We start from the raw sequence: 15812 nt of genomic DNA, 5'->3' as shown, positions 1-15812 counted from the left end.
TTCAAGGGATGTTCTCGCGGCGAGCCAAAGCACAGCGAGTATCCAGCGACTCAGGAGGAGCCTCGGTGCCAGTTTGGCAGCGTTTTGGCCCCGAGGCAACGCTGTATCACTGCATTGTCCGCTTTTCAACTCGCTTTGAGAGATCAAGTTAGAATCAGAGGACCTCAGCTTCTGACACTCCTGAGAGCGGGTCAAATGTTTGACTCAGCCTGGCTGTGGTGGTTGTTGGCATCACGAAGTGCAGACTGAAACTGAAAGCTAGACCTGTGGATCTCCACCTGGAGGCATCAGTGGCCCTAAAGTGATTCTCATATGCCTGAAAATGAAAGGAGAATAATCTGTCATGGAAAATACTGACTTTTCTCTGAAGTTGGCCTTTTGTTTCTGAAATACTTGGTCAGTAGATGATTAATACGTACAATGTTACCCACAGCATAACGTTGCTATAGTGGGGGAATTTAAAATATTGAAATACATGACCCTTTTTATTTTGTCTGTATAATTAAAGCAGAATAATCCCACAAAAGATCAACACATCTATCCTTTTAAGTATTAATATTTTGTGTTTTTAAGACAATAAATTAATAACCTTTAGCTTTGGACAATAAAAAAGACGTACTTAGTGAAGTAAAAAGCAAAAGCAATTCAATCTAAACTTGGAAACGTATTTATAGTTCAGAAAACCACCATATTTCCCCTAATATAAGACCTCCCCAAATATAAGACCCCCTCTTTCAAGACTATTTTTTTATAAAATAATTTTGGAAACCTAATATTGTTTTTATAAAGAAAACATCATGAATTGAAAATACTAACAAATTGGACACATCTAATAAAAAAAGGTGAGTTGATGTTTGTAACACCTTTAAAATACACTGTTTTCAGTGTCTTAGAATTGAAAGTATAGGAACACCATAATCATCAAAATAACCTGTGGTCTATCAGATAGGTGGCAGGTCTGGTTACGGTTATTTATAGTTCAGAAAACCACCATATTGCCCCAAATATAAGACCTCCCCAAATATAAGACCCCCTCTTTCAAGACTATTTAAAACATTTTTTTTTTTTGAAACCTTATGTTGTTTTTATAAAGAAAACATCATGACTGGAAAATATTAACAAATCAGACACATTGAATAAAACGAGGTGAGTTCATGTTTGTAACATCTTTTAAATACGGTCATGTTTTCAATGTCTTAAAGTGACATGGTCTCATTGAAATGAATTAAAATATGATCAGGCTTGTAAATGAAGCACCAAAGTATTTGTATAGGAACTAGGGATGACCACAATTAATCGATTATCGATTAATTGATTGTTAAGAAATTACTCGAAACACAAATTTTTGCTATCAATTTTCCGTCACGTGGAACAAACATCATGTGGTCTCATATTACACTCATCTATCAGGGAGGTGTTTTAAGTTTAAAGCATGTTTCGATGTGAATCAGTTGTTAAAGGAGTTGCGCACAGCGGAGACGCTCAGCTGGCGGCTGCGGCTGTGCGTCAGGTCTCCACGTGCGCTTTTTAAAAGAGGATCAATACAAAACTGCTGCCAACAACAACATGGACACAAAGGTTGACAACTTTAAACAGGATATTTCCCACCTTTGGATACGAAGGCAACAGACAGGTGGGAAATTCTGGAACACTACGTTTACAGACCAGCAACATCAGAGCCGTCTGAGCTTTTCTACAGCGGGACTTATTATGACCCGGATGCGCTCCTGGCTGACACCTGACCGAATATATATGTTTATTTTTCTCAATAAGAACGAGTAGACAGAAAACTGGACACTGTGAGTCTGAAGTACTTTTCTGTTAGTATTATGAGCCTTCACTTTATAAGATTATGTCCGCGGAGAATATTTTAATGAGCCTGATCGTTGATATTCTGCGTGTCAAACATTACCCGTATTCAATCCTGTCAGTGATATGCATTTTGTTGCTGTAGAAAATATAATTTAGGGGGAAAACAACCTATTTGGCATTGTTTTGGACGTAAGAATAATAATGTTTAATGTCAATTAATCGATAATTGATCGTTAACATTTCCAAAAATCGATCACGGAAAATACTTAAAATGTACATCCCTAATAGGAACACAATAGTCAGTCCCTCCAGGATTTCGCGGGATTTTTTTGTGATTGTTGCGGCCCAAAAATCCTGAATTTGCGACAGCTTTTTGAAAAAATTGCGATGAAAGTTGTTATTTTTTTTTTTTGCTTTTGTCCCCCAATAACATCTCAGGGGCAAGTAAATATGCTAAATTACAGTTGTTTTTAGAAAACATTCTTGATGTGGCCACTGACTGTATTTTGATTCTCTTGATTAAAAAAAAAATGCCATGAAAGGACTGTATTGCACATTTACGACGGTCCCTGAATGCACCTCGCAGCGACTGATGCACAGTCAGTTCACGGCACTCTGAAATTAATCTGCATCTTTGATGACAAGGAGTTGATCAAAACTTACTGAATGTGTCTGATGTTTCACCAAACTGGATTAAATCAAGCTGTAGATGCAGAGCTTTTTACGGTAACCACGGCAACAACATCAAACATCAAATATTAAACAGACGTCCCCCGGTTGTGTCTTTGTCACTAACGCACACCGGGTGTAAAAATCCTCAGTGAAGATGAGACGGATGCATGGAGGTGAGGAGAGCTGGTTCATAAAGCACACCTGCTGCAGTTAGAGACCAAGCGAACACTGAGCCCCTCAATCTATAAGTAATAACATTGTCATGGTCACTTTTCCTGCCTGCTGTCCTCTCTTTTCACCCGTTCTCTCTGCGTGTTTTGTTGTTGAAAAGTGCAGATCAAGTGAGGACTTACGTTTATGTTCCAAGGAAGTCAAATTGATGACAAAACCGATGACGCGCAGGGGCTGAGATTAAGGTAATTGTTCAAATTTGCTGGAAAGTTGCGGTGATTGTAAAAAATTGCAGGGCCGCGAAAAAATCGCGCTGATTGGTTGAATTTGCATTGATAGTTTCGATCGCGAAATCGCAACTTCATGGAGGGACTGAATAGTGATAAAATTACCTGATGACCTGATAGGATCTGATAATTGGCGTACCTTCGACACGTTGTCAGTATCATGCTCTTTGGCTGCTGCATTGCTCTTTTCTTAAGAAAAAAAGCATCATGACAGTTATTGGCTGACTTGTCCTACTTTTGTGCCGCTTTGCTCTCCATCTTTCACTCTCCTGGCACACTAGCAGTGAGTGACATATGAGGGGTACAATCGCTTTACATGTAAATGGTGGTGAATTTAAGATGATCCCACTTTTTCCAGATGTATTTCAAGGAAAAAGAACGGTTTTATATTCAGGTCATTACAGTATCTCTAATATGGGCGCGTCCTTGGTCAGGACACTGAACCCCAGATTGCACCTGGTGATATAGCCATCAGTGTGTGAATTCTGGAACAGGATATTTTGGCTTCAAAACCGTACAATGGGATATACAGTCTATGTGTTTGATAGGTTGGCGACCTGTCCACCCGAAGTCAGCTGGGATTGGCTCCAGCCCCCCCGTGACCCCAAACGGGATAAGCGGTCAAGATAATGGATGGTTGGAAAGCTTAAAGAAAGTGAGTCTCCTGGCTGGCTTGCCAATTATGCAGTAGCAGATGCACGAACATAACGACTGACGAACGTAATGACTGAGTCTGGCTTGATAGTCTGAGGCTCATTTAATGATTCACCCTTGTGTACACTTCAAGACGTGACACAATGATGTGATATAATTTTAAGGAAAGTCATGTTTCTCTTGCACACACAATAAATATTGGGCAATGGGGTGGTTCCTCAACTTACTTCCATTGATTGATGTCCTTCAGAAGTATCCTGTGGCATGTCCCCAGCCTTAAATGACCTCTTGAGATCCAGAAAATTACACCGAGCAATGATGCCAAACCCTCCAATAATACTCTCCAGGATACACAGAAGCCCTACTTTAATTCAAAATAGCAATGTAAGTATTGAATGACTGTCATATGTTTGAATCTAAGATTTACTAGCCTGAATTTATCATACAGAAATCTTCAGATTTAGCTGTTAGAGTTTGAGGGTAAGGCTGACTTCATTGTCTCGTACGACACCCTTGCACTCTGCTTCACTCTGCAGCACATAAAACTTTTGCACAGCAGTTCTTATTTGCATATCTCCTCACATATTTGCAACTTTATCTGTATCCGTGGAGCAAATATCAGCTGATATCAGCCGCCTCATGACATATCGTTCACGCTCTAGTAGAGACTCAATGAATAATCAAATAAGCTTGTAACCTGCTAGCTAGTGTCATTTCCCCTGTTTATAGTTGTTGTTTTTATCTCCTTAGGCGCACCTCGGTGTGTGTGTGTGTGTGTATGTGTGTGTGTGTGTGTGTGTGTGTGTGTGTGTGTGTGTGTGTGTGTGTGTGTGTGTGTGTCTGAGATGTCAGATTCACCATCAGCCCTGAGCACTTGCTCTCAGTGTTAAGCGCTGCTGTGGGATGTTTCTGTGGTTTGGAGGTGAAACCGTGTCAGCGCACTGCCCCAAGGCTGGGTGGGGGAGGGGGGATGAGGGGGGTGGGGGGGAGGCTCGTCAAAGTTAAGCCTGTTATCTGTCTGTGACGTCAGCGTCGCAGGGCTCGCAGACACGCAGACACAAAGACACACGCACGCACAACCAGACAAACAAAACAGGCGTTATATAACCAGACACCATGACATGGCACTTGTCCAACAGAAATCCCCCTCTGGAGACCGAAAGAGGCAGAGATGGAAGCGTTGGCAGAAAGAAGAAGTGAAGGCAGAGGCTGTGGGAAATCGAGAGTACGAGATGGAGGGAAGTAGAATTAGAATTTAAACAGTGTTTGTTTTTGTGTGCCTACCTGGTGTAAGAGGGCGTGAGAAGGAGTAAAAAGAGAACGGAGAATGTAAGGTGAGAGAACTGCAAGCTGTCAGAGCTGGAAGTATTGACTGACTGATGAAGGCTTTGAAGTTGTGTACACTGCACCAAAGACACAAACAGGCGCATAAGTAGGCCTGAAAGTCTCTCTCCTTCTTTATCCCACATAGATATATTCACATGCTGTCCATCCGCTCCTTTCCCTTTGGGAGCCATGAAACGGCTCTCCTCCTCGCTGACTCCTCCACTCCTTGAACCAAAACACAGTCCTCGACTGTTCCCACCGTTCCCTTAAACATGCCTCTCTCGACTCTTCCTCCAGACTCAGCTCTGTCTTGTCAACACAGAAAGAAGAGAGGGGAGGCCTCAGATTCAAGCAGCATCAGCACCAGCAGCAGCTGCAATTGCTGGTGGCGAGGGTATTGGAGATGTGCAGTCTCTCCCCATCTCTTGTCTTTCTCTTCACCGTGCACAGTGGATGTTTATCTGGGTCCTGAGCTTGCAGCCTTTACACAGGACTTCCATCGGAAGACTCGTAATCTCAATATCTTCGAAATTGCGGCGTTTGAAAAAAATTCACCCCCCTCACAGTGTGAGCCGATCAAGAAATGAGCTATCCAGACTACACTTGTCTTTTGTACCAGGCTGTAAACATGTTTATTTCTGCTGTAAAGATTGTCTTTTTATGAATTGGTGTGTATGTGGTTTCCGGTACTTCCGGAGCCAGCCTCAAGCGGATCCTCGATGAACAGCAGCTTTTAGCACTTCCGCATTGGACTCATATTTTTAAACCGGAGGTTGCTGCTTGCTGAAAACCTCTGACCTGTTGACTCCAGTTAAGTTAAATGCGACCTGGTGATAACACAGTGTTTTATTTTTAAAATTAACCGGATGTTTTAATTTTGTTTCCCCCCTGGGGGAAATATAAAGTAACATCTTATCTTATCTTATCTGCTCTGTGCAGATTGATGCATTGAGCTCCGGCATCCAGCAAAAGTAGAAGTCTTGCATATCTGATCCAGAAGCCTCCGGAGCAGATCCAGTGGAAGTTAACACATTGACTAGATTAGAAACCTATCACATCCGGTGCCATAACGGATCGGAGGTGGACCAGACAAGGATCTGTTGGAATTTGGCCGTCAGTAGCCCGGGCCTTCCACCAGATTGTGTGGAACCACAAACATGAATGTGTGTGTGTAAGTGAGAGTTATAGGTTATGTATGCTGCATCAAAAAAAGAAGAAAACAGCAGTTCTGTAGTTGTTTATGAAATCAAAGCATCAACATTTTGTCAGTTTCCTCCATCACCACATTATTCTGCCTGTGTGCCTCTTCTAGCTTTCATGCCCCGTAGCCAAGACATGATGGCTGCTTGCTATAGCTTAATTTAAATTGCTCATAACTGCCTCAGAGCTATTTCAGCTGCTGATTCAACTCCTGTTGCAGCATTTCATTTTCAGTACATGGCAGCTGTACAGCTAAATCAAGCAGGGTTTGTTGACAGCACTAACTACTCACTGCTCAACTCGTCCTCACTGCAGCGTGTGAATGAAGAGTATAAAAAGTTGGCCCTCGTGTTTCTGATTGTCTTGATGCTCTGTTTGATCCTCACAGGGGGCTGGAGTTCAGACATTTTGATTGACAGCTTCCTCCGCTGTGCAGTTTCGGGTCCGTTTGATGTCTTCGACGTGTTACATCTGTGTTATCTGGCACGTCTTCCCTGACATTGTTCGGGCTCCGTGATGCAAGGTTGCTGTTTTTCTAATCTGTGCTCGGTACACAAGGAGATTGGTATTTGCATGTGAATTGCTTTTCTGTTCCCTCTGATGTGGGGCACGATAGGATGCTGTACGAGCATCCGATGGGAGGAAAAGAATTTCTTCCTTTCTCATCTCTCCTGTCTGTCTTCTTTGAGGCACAAAATAAAAATAGGTGGAACAGAGGGACTCCTGCTGCATCGCTGCAGTAAAAAAATGATAAAGTGTGGTAACAAGGTAAAAAGGATGATAGTGTTTGAGCAAGAGACTCAAGATAGACCTCCTGGCAACTCTACATCCCCTTTTCTCCACACATTCCCTCTTCCAAAATCATCCGCCACCTCTCCTCCTCATCCCTGCTGATGCCATTTGCTCTGCTCCCAACTTCCCCAGTCACACTTTCTTCCCTCTTTTTTCCCTTCCTTTTTTTTTTTAATCTCTCTCCGACTCCATCGCTCCTCCCCCCGTTTCAGAGCCAGCTGTGTAACTCTGCTAATGACGCTGAGAAAGCATGCTGTCAGCACATCCTCCAAGCCGCCGGGGCACGGTTACATAAGCTGTTTAACAGAGCAGGCCCACTGCCATGTCAACCCCTCATCATTATTAGCAGAAAAAAAACGAGAGTCGGAGATGAAGAAGAGGGTGAAAAAGAGGAGAGGGACAAATGTGGAGTGAACATATGCTCAGTCATTTTCTGTCTCTTTGTCTCTCGCTCACATGCCCCCACATACTTGGCATCAAATACCCACAATCCACCATATTCCCTTATCTCTTTTATATACATATAAACAAACACACAGATACACAAACACATATAGTCGAGCCAGTCTTTAATGGCTCTGTCAGGGCGTTCAGGAGGGTCGCTTCTCTCCTACTATCAAGGGTCCTAATTAGAGCCATCAGGTAATTAAGCACAATTAGGGGATTAACAACTATGTTGGAATAAAAACCAAAGACCTCCCACTACTTCTAGCCCAAGGCGAACAAAAAGAAAAGCACACACACACCCGGCCCTTCCCTCTCCCTTTTTTCTCATCTCCCAATACTACGGTGGCTCAGCTTTAATGTATTTTTTAAGACCGTTCCTTCTCTCTTTGGCAACCCTGCTTAAAAACAGTAGATTCTCTTTAACAACCTAAATCCCCCCAGTTGTATTCTCCCCCCCGCCTAATCTCTAATCTCCAATCTCCAACCCAGCCACAGAAAGCAAGGTCAGATGGGACAACTCCGTTAAAGGAAGAATATGAGGCAGACAGAGAAAGAGAGAGGGAGCTCCGGCCGAGCAAAACAAAGTCCTCTGACTCCTAACATTATTAGACCGCTAACAAAGAGAAATGGGCTGCTTACGTGAGACAAATTGGAGCACCACCTCAAACAAATGAAGCCTCAACAAACACAAACCCAAATCCCGAGGTCTGACAAATATAGCTATCTATCTTTCATATGTTTATCACAACAATGTACCAGTTTTCTGTGGATAGCAGGAATTATTTGAGGGTTATCAAGGGGTTCTTTACGTTAAGTAAAACGTGTACAAATACATACCTTGTCTTCTCTTGTGTTGTTCCCATTGGCTGTATTTGAATATGGACGATGTTCTCCTCCTTCCATTGGAAAAAGTGAAACCAAAATACTGCCTTGATGGGTGCTGACCGAGCGGCAACCTCCAGTCTAAAAATATGAGTCCAGTGCAGAAGTGCTAAAAACTGCAGTTCATCGAGGATCCGCTTGAGGCTGGCTCCGGAAGCCACATACACACCAATTCTAAAAAGCCAATCTTTATAGCAGAAATAAACATGTTTACAGCCTGGTACAAAAGACGAGTGCAGTCTGGATAGCTCATTTCTCAATTGGCACACACTGTACGGGGGAGTGAATTTTTTTTTAACGCAGCAATTTCGAAGATATTAAGATTGTCAGTCTTCTAATGAGAGGCACAGCTGACTTGATTGACAGGCGGGAACACTGTAGCTGTTGGCTAGGAGGCTCAAAACCAGCCTCTTTATGTCACACTGGCTCAAAAGCAGCAATATGGCCGCTGTCGACGATTGGCCTCGAAACAGCGTTTCAGAAACAAATGGGTGATGTCACGGATAATACGTCCATATCCTATGCAGTCTATGGTGATGACATAATGTGCAAGTGACGTATTTCTGAGCCAAGATATGTGCAGTAGCGATGTGACTGATGACCTCACACCACTTCTGCTAACAGAGGCCGGGTTAAACTTACTGCCAAAGTGGCGCTGTTAGTTTAGCAGTCAATGCGCGCACCCCATATACGAAGGCTTTATTCCTTGCCGAAGCGGATGCAGGTTCAACTCCTGGCCTCAACCATTTGCTGCATGTCTTCCCCCTCTCTCCACTCCCCATATTCCCTGTCCCTTTTCATCTGTCTGATCCTTTGAAGGCCAAAATGCCCCCTCCCCCCAAAAATGAAAGTACAGCTAAAATGTCAAAGCCCCCTCAACCCACATAGCAAAATTGGTCCGGCCCGTTTCTGGCCCACAATACACTTAGTCTCTGCCAGACTCGGCCAACATACTGCAAAGAATGACGGCCCTTAAGTGGCCCAGATATAGTTTGCCAGAGACAGTCCACACATGGGCCAGCTATAATCACAAGACCAACCTTAATCGGCCCGGATGCAGCATGGACAGATCTGGGCCACATAAACCAAGCCACAATCAGGCCAGATGTGGCATGCCATCATATATACAATACCATCATTGCCAGACCTGGTCCACATCCGGTTGACATACCACTTGCCATGCCAGCAGTCAGCCAGCAGTGCCGGCTTGATGCCAGATCTGGCCCAGACCGATCAGACCAATTTTGCTATGTGGGAAGTTGGTACAGTCCAAAACAGTCCACAACTTATGGCTATGGAAATTTCAACAACTCTTGCGTTTGTGTAACATTTTCCTTCCCGGTTCCTCCTCTACTCAGCTATCCAGTAAAGAACGTTGATGAAGTCGTATTTGTCAACACAGCTGTCAATCACGAAGCCACACCCCCACATTTAAAGAAAAATACATGTGACCTGTATTTTCAAATTTGAGCATGTCCCATCTGTTATAATGGAGCAGGCACGTTGTATGACCTGAACTGAAGCCAGTCACCACAGGGAGCTCTAAGTATTTTGGCTTCACTTTTGGGAGAGGTTGTGTCATCCATCATTTCATACAGTTCATGGTTTTACTCCTCTAGCTCAGTTTGAGTAATCTCAGTTTTGGCAGTAAGAAATTAGGGACTCTTTTGTGTGTGTGTGAGTGTGTGTGAGTTCTCCCATTAATTATGAATGCCTTGCTTTATCCACACCCTGCAGCTTGGTATGTACACTTAGCTTTGATGTTAATCGCATACTGCATTGATTTAAATGAGTGTGAAAGAACACAAGAGCTTGGATTTGCTTGTGTTGTGTGTGCATTTTTTTTGTGTGTGTGTGCATCTATGCATGAGTAATGGCTTTAGGCTTATATATTTGTGTGTGTGAGTTTGGGACTACGCTGGACTAAGGGGATTGAAGAAATAGGCGGAGTAGTATGAGGGGAGGAAGAGTCATAAAGAGAGCATGGATGCACATGCACAAGCCTCTCTGTACTTTTTTGTCCGCAATATTATGTAATAAAAAGAACTGGCACAGAGGGATGTAAGCAAAAGCTAAGAGGGAAGGAGGGAACCGCTAAAGAGAGAGAGGAAAAGCTGAGGGAGCCAGACCTAAGTATTCAGAAATGTATTGCATTAATGAAATGTGCCTCACTACAATATACTGCGCAGTCATTTAGGGATCTGCCTTTGTCATTAGGCAAATTAAATCTTCTTAATGTTCTCTCTGTTTAGTAATGGAAGCTCCTCTGTCATCCCCCTCCTCTATTTCCCCTCCTCTCCCCTCCGCTACCCCTCTCTGCCTTGCTCCCTCTCGTGTCTCCCTTTGGCATCCCTGTGGTGCTCAGTACTCCGCAGTCAGCTTTTGCTGTCTAGCATACGCCACTAAAGCTCTAAGTACGTCTTCCCAAGACTCTGTACTTAGCTGTGCTGCTGTCACTGCATTGCTGTAAAGCTCCCCGCTACCCAAACAGAGCACAGCAGCTGCACAGGCACAGACATTTTTGGTGCTTTTCTGCCTCCAGTGCAGATAGTTTGGAAGTAAACAGCAAATTTAACCATCTTGAGCAAATAGAACTTGAGTATTTCCGAGATTAAAAACAGTTTATGTGATGTGTCACATTCACTGTTTCAGATATAATGAGTTCAGTGGAGTGAGTATCTTATGCTTGCACAGCATTAGCTATGACTGGCTAAGAGTTTTGTGACTGTGTTGGGTTCAGCACCATTGACAGTTCCAAGCCCTGGCAACCAAAATGCAGTGTGTTACAGGACCAAGGACAGCACCACCTATGCTAGAAACTCATGTGGATTACTTCTCCTTTTCAGTATGTTTCATGGAGTTAAGGCTTCAAATAAAAACAGTCAAACAGAAGCATTGGTCAGAATTCTTAAAATAGGGTGCAGACTTGGCCCACTGGTTAAGTTGCGCTTCCATGTAGAGGGCGGCCCAGGTTCGAATTCAGCCTGTCGCTCCTTTCCCGCATGTCATTCCCCCACTTTCTCCCAGTTTCCTGCACTATCCACTGTCCTCTCCCTCTATCAATAAAGGTGTAAAAGCCCCAAAAATATAACTTTAAAAAATAAAAAGAATTCTTAAAATAAACTTTTATTTTTACGTCAGCTTGAGTTAGCAGCTAAGAAAGAACAAGTGATACTCACAGTGTAAGAAGTGGTATGACACACCTTTTAATCTCATGATTTCTCTGACAAGACAAAAATAGGTTGGAAAAGTTAGTTTGGGAAAAGTTAGAGCTTTGTTGACCTTGCCATCAAACGTCAGCATACAAAAAAGGTTGAACTTTTATCATCCAAACTTTCAACATTACAGTCCGAAAAACTAGGGCTCTAAAACACCAGTTTTATAATAGTGGTTCCATATTGAGTTTATTATTTCAACAACATTACAATGTCTGCCGGTGTCACAGAGTCCAAAATATGACCTGAGTTGATTAAAATCAGGGGCTTACAATCAATTTCAGATGATATTATTCACCCATAAGAGTATTTAATGGACTTTTTACCTTTACCTATAAGACAACTTGAGAGGGGCAGGACATGTGAGGAGAAGAGGGTGGAATGACATCATGATGGGACCAGCAATCATTCCTATGATAAGACCGACAAGGTCTGCAGTCTCTGCAGATGGGCCGCCTGTTTCACCAACCGAGCTAATCCAACGCTCCAACATATCTTCTTTAACAAGAAGAACAAAGACTTGTGAGTCACTGTCAGTGCTACACACAACTATCTAGCAATACGATGACACTTCATAGTTACTTATGCGTCTGTTGTACAGTACATGTCCATCCATTTGTAGTGAAAGGTGAGATACATCTCAGGTTATGCCTCAGAATGCACGTTTCACTGACATGCTGTCAACATCAGATTCAGTATTTCAACTTCAAAGTATGTTGTAACGCTCAGTTTCAAAAACACTTGAAGGCATCATGTCTTTACCGCGTCTGCCATTTCATTTTTCATCTGTGCTCATCACTCTTTGGAGCTGTAGTTCAGCTTCTGTGAGGAAGTAATGCTAACTCTAATAAGGAAACAAATACCAATTTATCCCTGAGGGCAAGCAATCATCTCCTCATCCTCCTTAACTCACCTGCTGGCTACTGTCTGCTTCCTCATAGCATTGTTTGAAGGTCTAGGATGATGCACAGGCCCACCTGGATGGAAACTGCAAATCAGGCAAGTTGCTGGAATTTCAAAATAAAAGCGTAACAAAAAAACCTACAACATAGATCGATGTTTGGAAGCATCGATTTGACTTCATCATTCTTCATCCATACAGTGGATGGTCACAGATGAGCCTCTGCTTTGGTGCGTCATTAAGGTGTCATTATGCTTAGCTGTAGTGTTGTGCTGTATGCTCTTGTTGGTTATCTTCAACTTGACCACTATGAAAAATAGAGTAATTTTAATAAAAGCGTAACCATGGGTTTCAGGAGAAGCTGCAGTTCTTTAATTTGATGCCAGGCTACAGTGCAAACATGCCGGCTCCCCAAAGGCTTCCTGCATTTAATTAATTTTGTCATTACCACCGGTCCTTGTTATTAGTCTCCAGTGGTCTTCCTTGGCTTAGTCCAGTAATGGGACTCCAGTCAATTCCATTATAAGAACTTGTTTCAAATGAGCTATAAAAGGGAAACACAGCAAGTTACTGTTTACACATTAAACTGTTTGTGTGGCCCTTCTCTGAATCCCCCAACTTTATATATGTGCTTACTGTGCGTAGCAGAATGCATAACCCATGGGTATCTTTTACACTGCAGCAGAAAGAGAGAGAGAGGGAGCAACTGAGTGAGTGACAGAGCTGTGAAAGAGACAGCATGAAAATGGGAAAGCAAAAGAGAGAAATGTGAAGATAATGGAGGGAAGGATGGAAGAGAATTGTTGGGAGGAGGGGAAAAGGGGAAGGGAGGTAGTCCCAGCAGAGAGCGTGCAGTTACGTTTCACCTCCTGTGAGGGGCAGCAGAGATGCAGCCTTCCTATGGCTACTGTCTATGCTCCTATTTACACAGACCAACAAAGACTGATCATCCTGTCTTCTCTGCCCTTTTCTCTTTCTCTCTCAGAGGAGCTCATACAAACATACATGTCTCTACCTTTTCTTTCTTGAATTTGGAACACATACAGAATCAGGAAGCGTGTCAATCGGTCGGAGGCATCTCAACATCAAACGACCACCTCCACCTTCCGTCATCTCCGCCTGTAACAGGCAGTGTTGGACTAGCAGGCGATCAGCACTAGCAGTGTGAAAGCCCGGCTAGAAGCAAAGGCTAATTGGTGTGGACTGACTTCAGAGAGAGCGTAGCCACTCAGTAGTTGAGTGGTTAGGGTGGGGGTGGGGGGGGGGTGGTGAGGCCAGAGAGCATGGCAGGACATGTAGTGTAAGGATCATACAGGATGGGTGAGGGGGGTTATTCCTCCACCTCCAGTACCTTCTGGGCCTTTTTAATCATTATCCAGGGCGCCCTGATGGATCAGTGCACAGACTGAGACATGTACTTGTTAGGTTGAACATTGAACATGGCTCAAGGCCTTTCTTGCATGTGAGCTTTATTCACAGCTTGCACATTGCACAACAACTGAAGTGGCAAAAGTGTGCCTAACACTAACATTAAGTATGCCTAACACTAACACTAACACTAACACTAACATTAAGTATGCCTAACACTAACACTAAGTATCCTAACACTAACATTAACACTAACACTAACATTACGTGTGCCTAACACTAACACTAATACCTCTTTCCGACCAACGAGAACCGGGTTGTATTTCCGGGCTGCTGCTTGCGCCGTTCGGAACTGGATGAACGCCAACCAGCGCGAGCACCCGTTTGTTTTCCACCCGCTCGAGCCCATGGAAGAGGTAGTCAGATTTACATGAATGCTTTTCCCAGCAGCGCTAGCACGAACTTCCCCTGACAACAACAACGATGGCGGACAACGGCATCTTGTCTCCTTAGTCGACCACTGCTTTGCCTTGGAATCCATTAGTCTTTCTTATTTTGTCGCTGCAGGACAATGGCGGAAAAACCTTTGGTTTGTGATTTTAATCACGGCAACCCCGCCCCTCGCCCCTCCCCCTCCCCCCTGACATAAGCGGTTTGCAGTTCTAGACCAGCAAAGAGTTGGAGCCGCTCTGGAACCAGTTTTCCCGGCCGGGAGCCGGTTCACTCACAGTCGAAACACGAAAAACCGGTTTTCAATTGAGAGCCGGCTCCGAACCAGCCCTGAAACTGACTCGGTTGAAAAAGGGGTATAAGTGTGCCTAACACTAAGTTTATCTAAAAAGCATTTTTCCTTCGACAGATATTCTGAAGGCTAGTTTTGCAAGATTGAATTAGGACAGATTATTCCCAAGCACACATTATGGGAAAAAGCACATATAAACAGCTGTGCAGCATACATGTAGCAAACATAACCCTAGACACACATACACAAGTGAGATGAAATCAAAACTATAGATGCAAAGTGGTGGAAGTACGCCTGACATTTGCCTGAAATGTCTCTGATGCTGACACAGCCAGTGAGGAGTGATGCCCCAGAGGCAGGACCCAGCGTTCACTCTGACTCATCAGCACGTGTATGCACACACAAACACACACTCTCACATAGACAGCCGTGGACATCAGCAGCGGCTTTATGTTAGCACTGGGGGGGGTCTTCCCCATCTCTCATCCCTGTAGAGCTTAGTGCAGCTCATCCAGCGGCGTTTGTATCCATCGCTGCAGGGCTCGCTGTATGTGTGAGTCACAGGCTGCAGGGGAGGCAGTTTTTGAAGCGACACTGTACGCTATCTTTATAACAAACGCTATGTTTGAGTCTGGGTATGAGTGTGAATATTATGCCTCTTCACCTGCTTTCTTTAACACCGACTCCGTGCATATTTTTGGACCTGCACAGGATCAAAGCCGTGCTGCAACCACCTGACATTTTTTTTGATGCTTTCACCGTTACCTGCAAACTGTTAGTTCCTGGCATTAAGAAAGTGGAGTGGGAGGGTGGAAGAGTAGGAGTAGAGAGGTTGATAGAAAAAAAAACAGGCATGTTGTGAATCACTCGCGTGACCTACATGGGCGGCTCAATTAAGTGAACGCTAACACCTACACTGTTTGAGAAAGGGACCATTTAGTGTGAAAGATGATGACAAAGCAGCTCTGTTACTCCGGGAGACTCTGATCTTTTAGGGAACGCTTATTGACGGAACATCTTCTATCCACAGGGTGTGTTTGATTGAGGAAATCAAATTTGCCTCTTATTTGATTTTAAAAGCAACCTTGATTCTGGCAAACAAAATAAGGTTATCGGCCCAAAGCAAAGGCTCCACTTCATCCAATTTCCCTCTGGGTCTCAATTTCCCTTTACCTTAAGGGCAATTAATCCAGCCCAGAGCTGCCAAATAAACGAGCAAATAGTGAGCTTACTTGCTTTCTTTCCCACTTAATTAGACCTCCTCTTGCCAAATAGGACTGCCCATGATCACCTCCTGTACGAGGCCACGCTGGATGAGCCTGCGAGGGCCCGAGCTTTTGTCA

At 43.7% G+C, this 15812-nt stretch overlaps 1 protein-coding gene across 2 annotated transcripts in view; it reads left to right on the top strand.

The window, feature by feature from the left end:
* The window catches only part of LOC117805473, a 198485-nt gene that overhangs the window by 48433 nt on the left and 134240 nt on the right, over nucleotides 1–15812 (top strand). The gene's annotated exons all lie outside the window — the stretch shown is intronic.

Source organism: Notolabrus celidotus, chromosome 21 (genome assembly GCF_009762535.1).
Source record: "Notolabrus celidotus isolate fNotCel1 chromosome 21, fNotCel1.pri, whole genome shotgun sequence".
Taxonomy (NCBI): Eukaryota; Metazoa; Chordata; class Actinopteri; order Labriformes; family Labridae; genus Notolabrus; species Notolabrus celidotus.
Note: the sequence above shows the minus strand (reverse complement) of the source record. Positions and strands in the feature narration are given on the sequence as shown.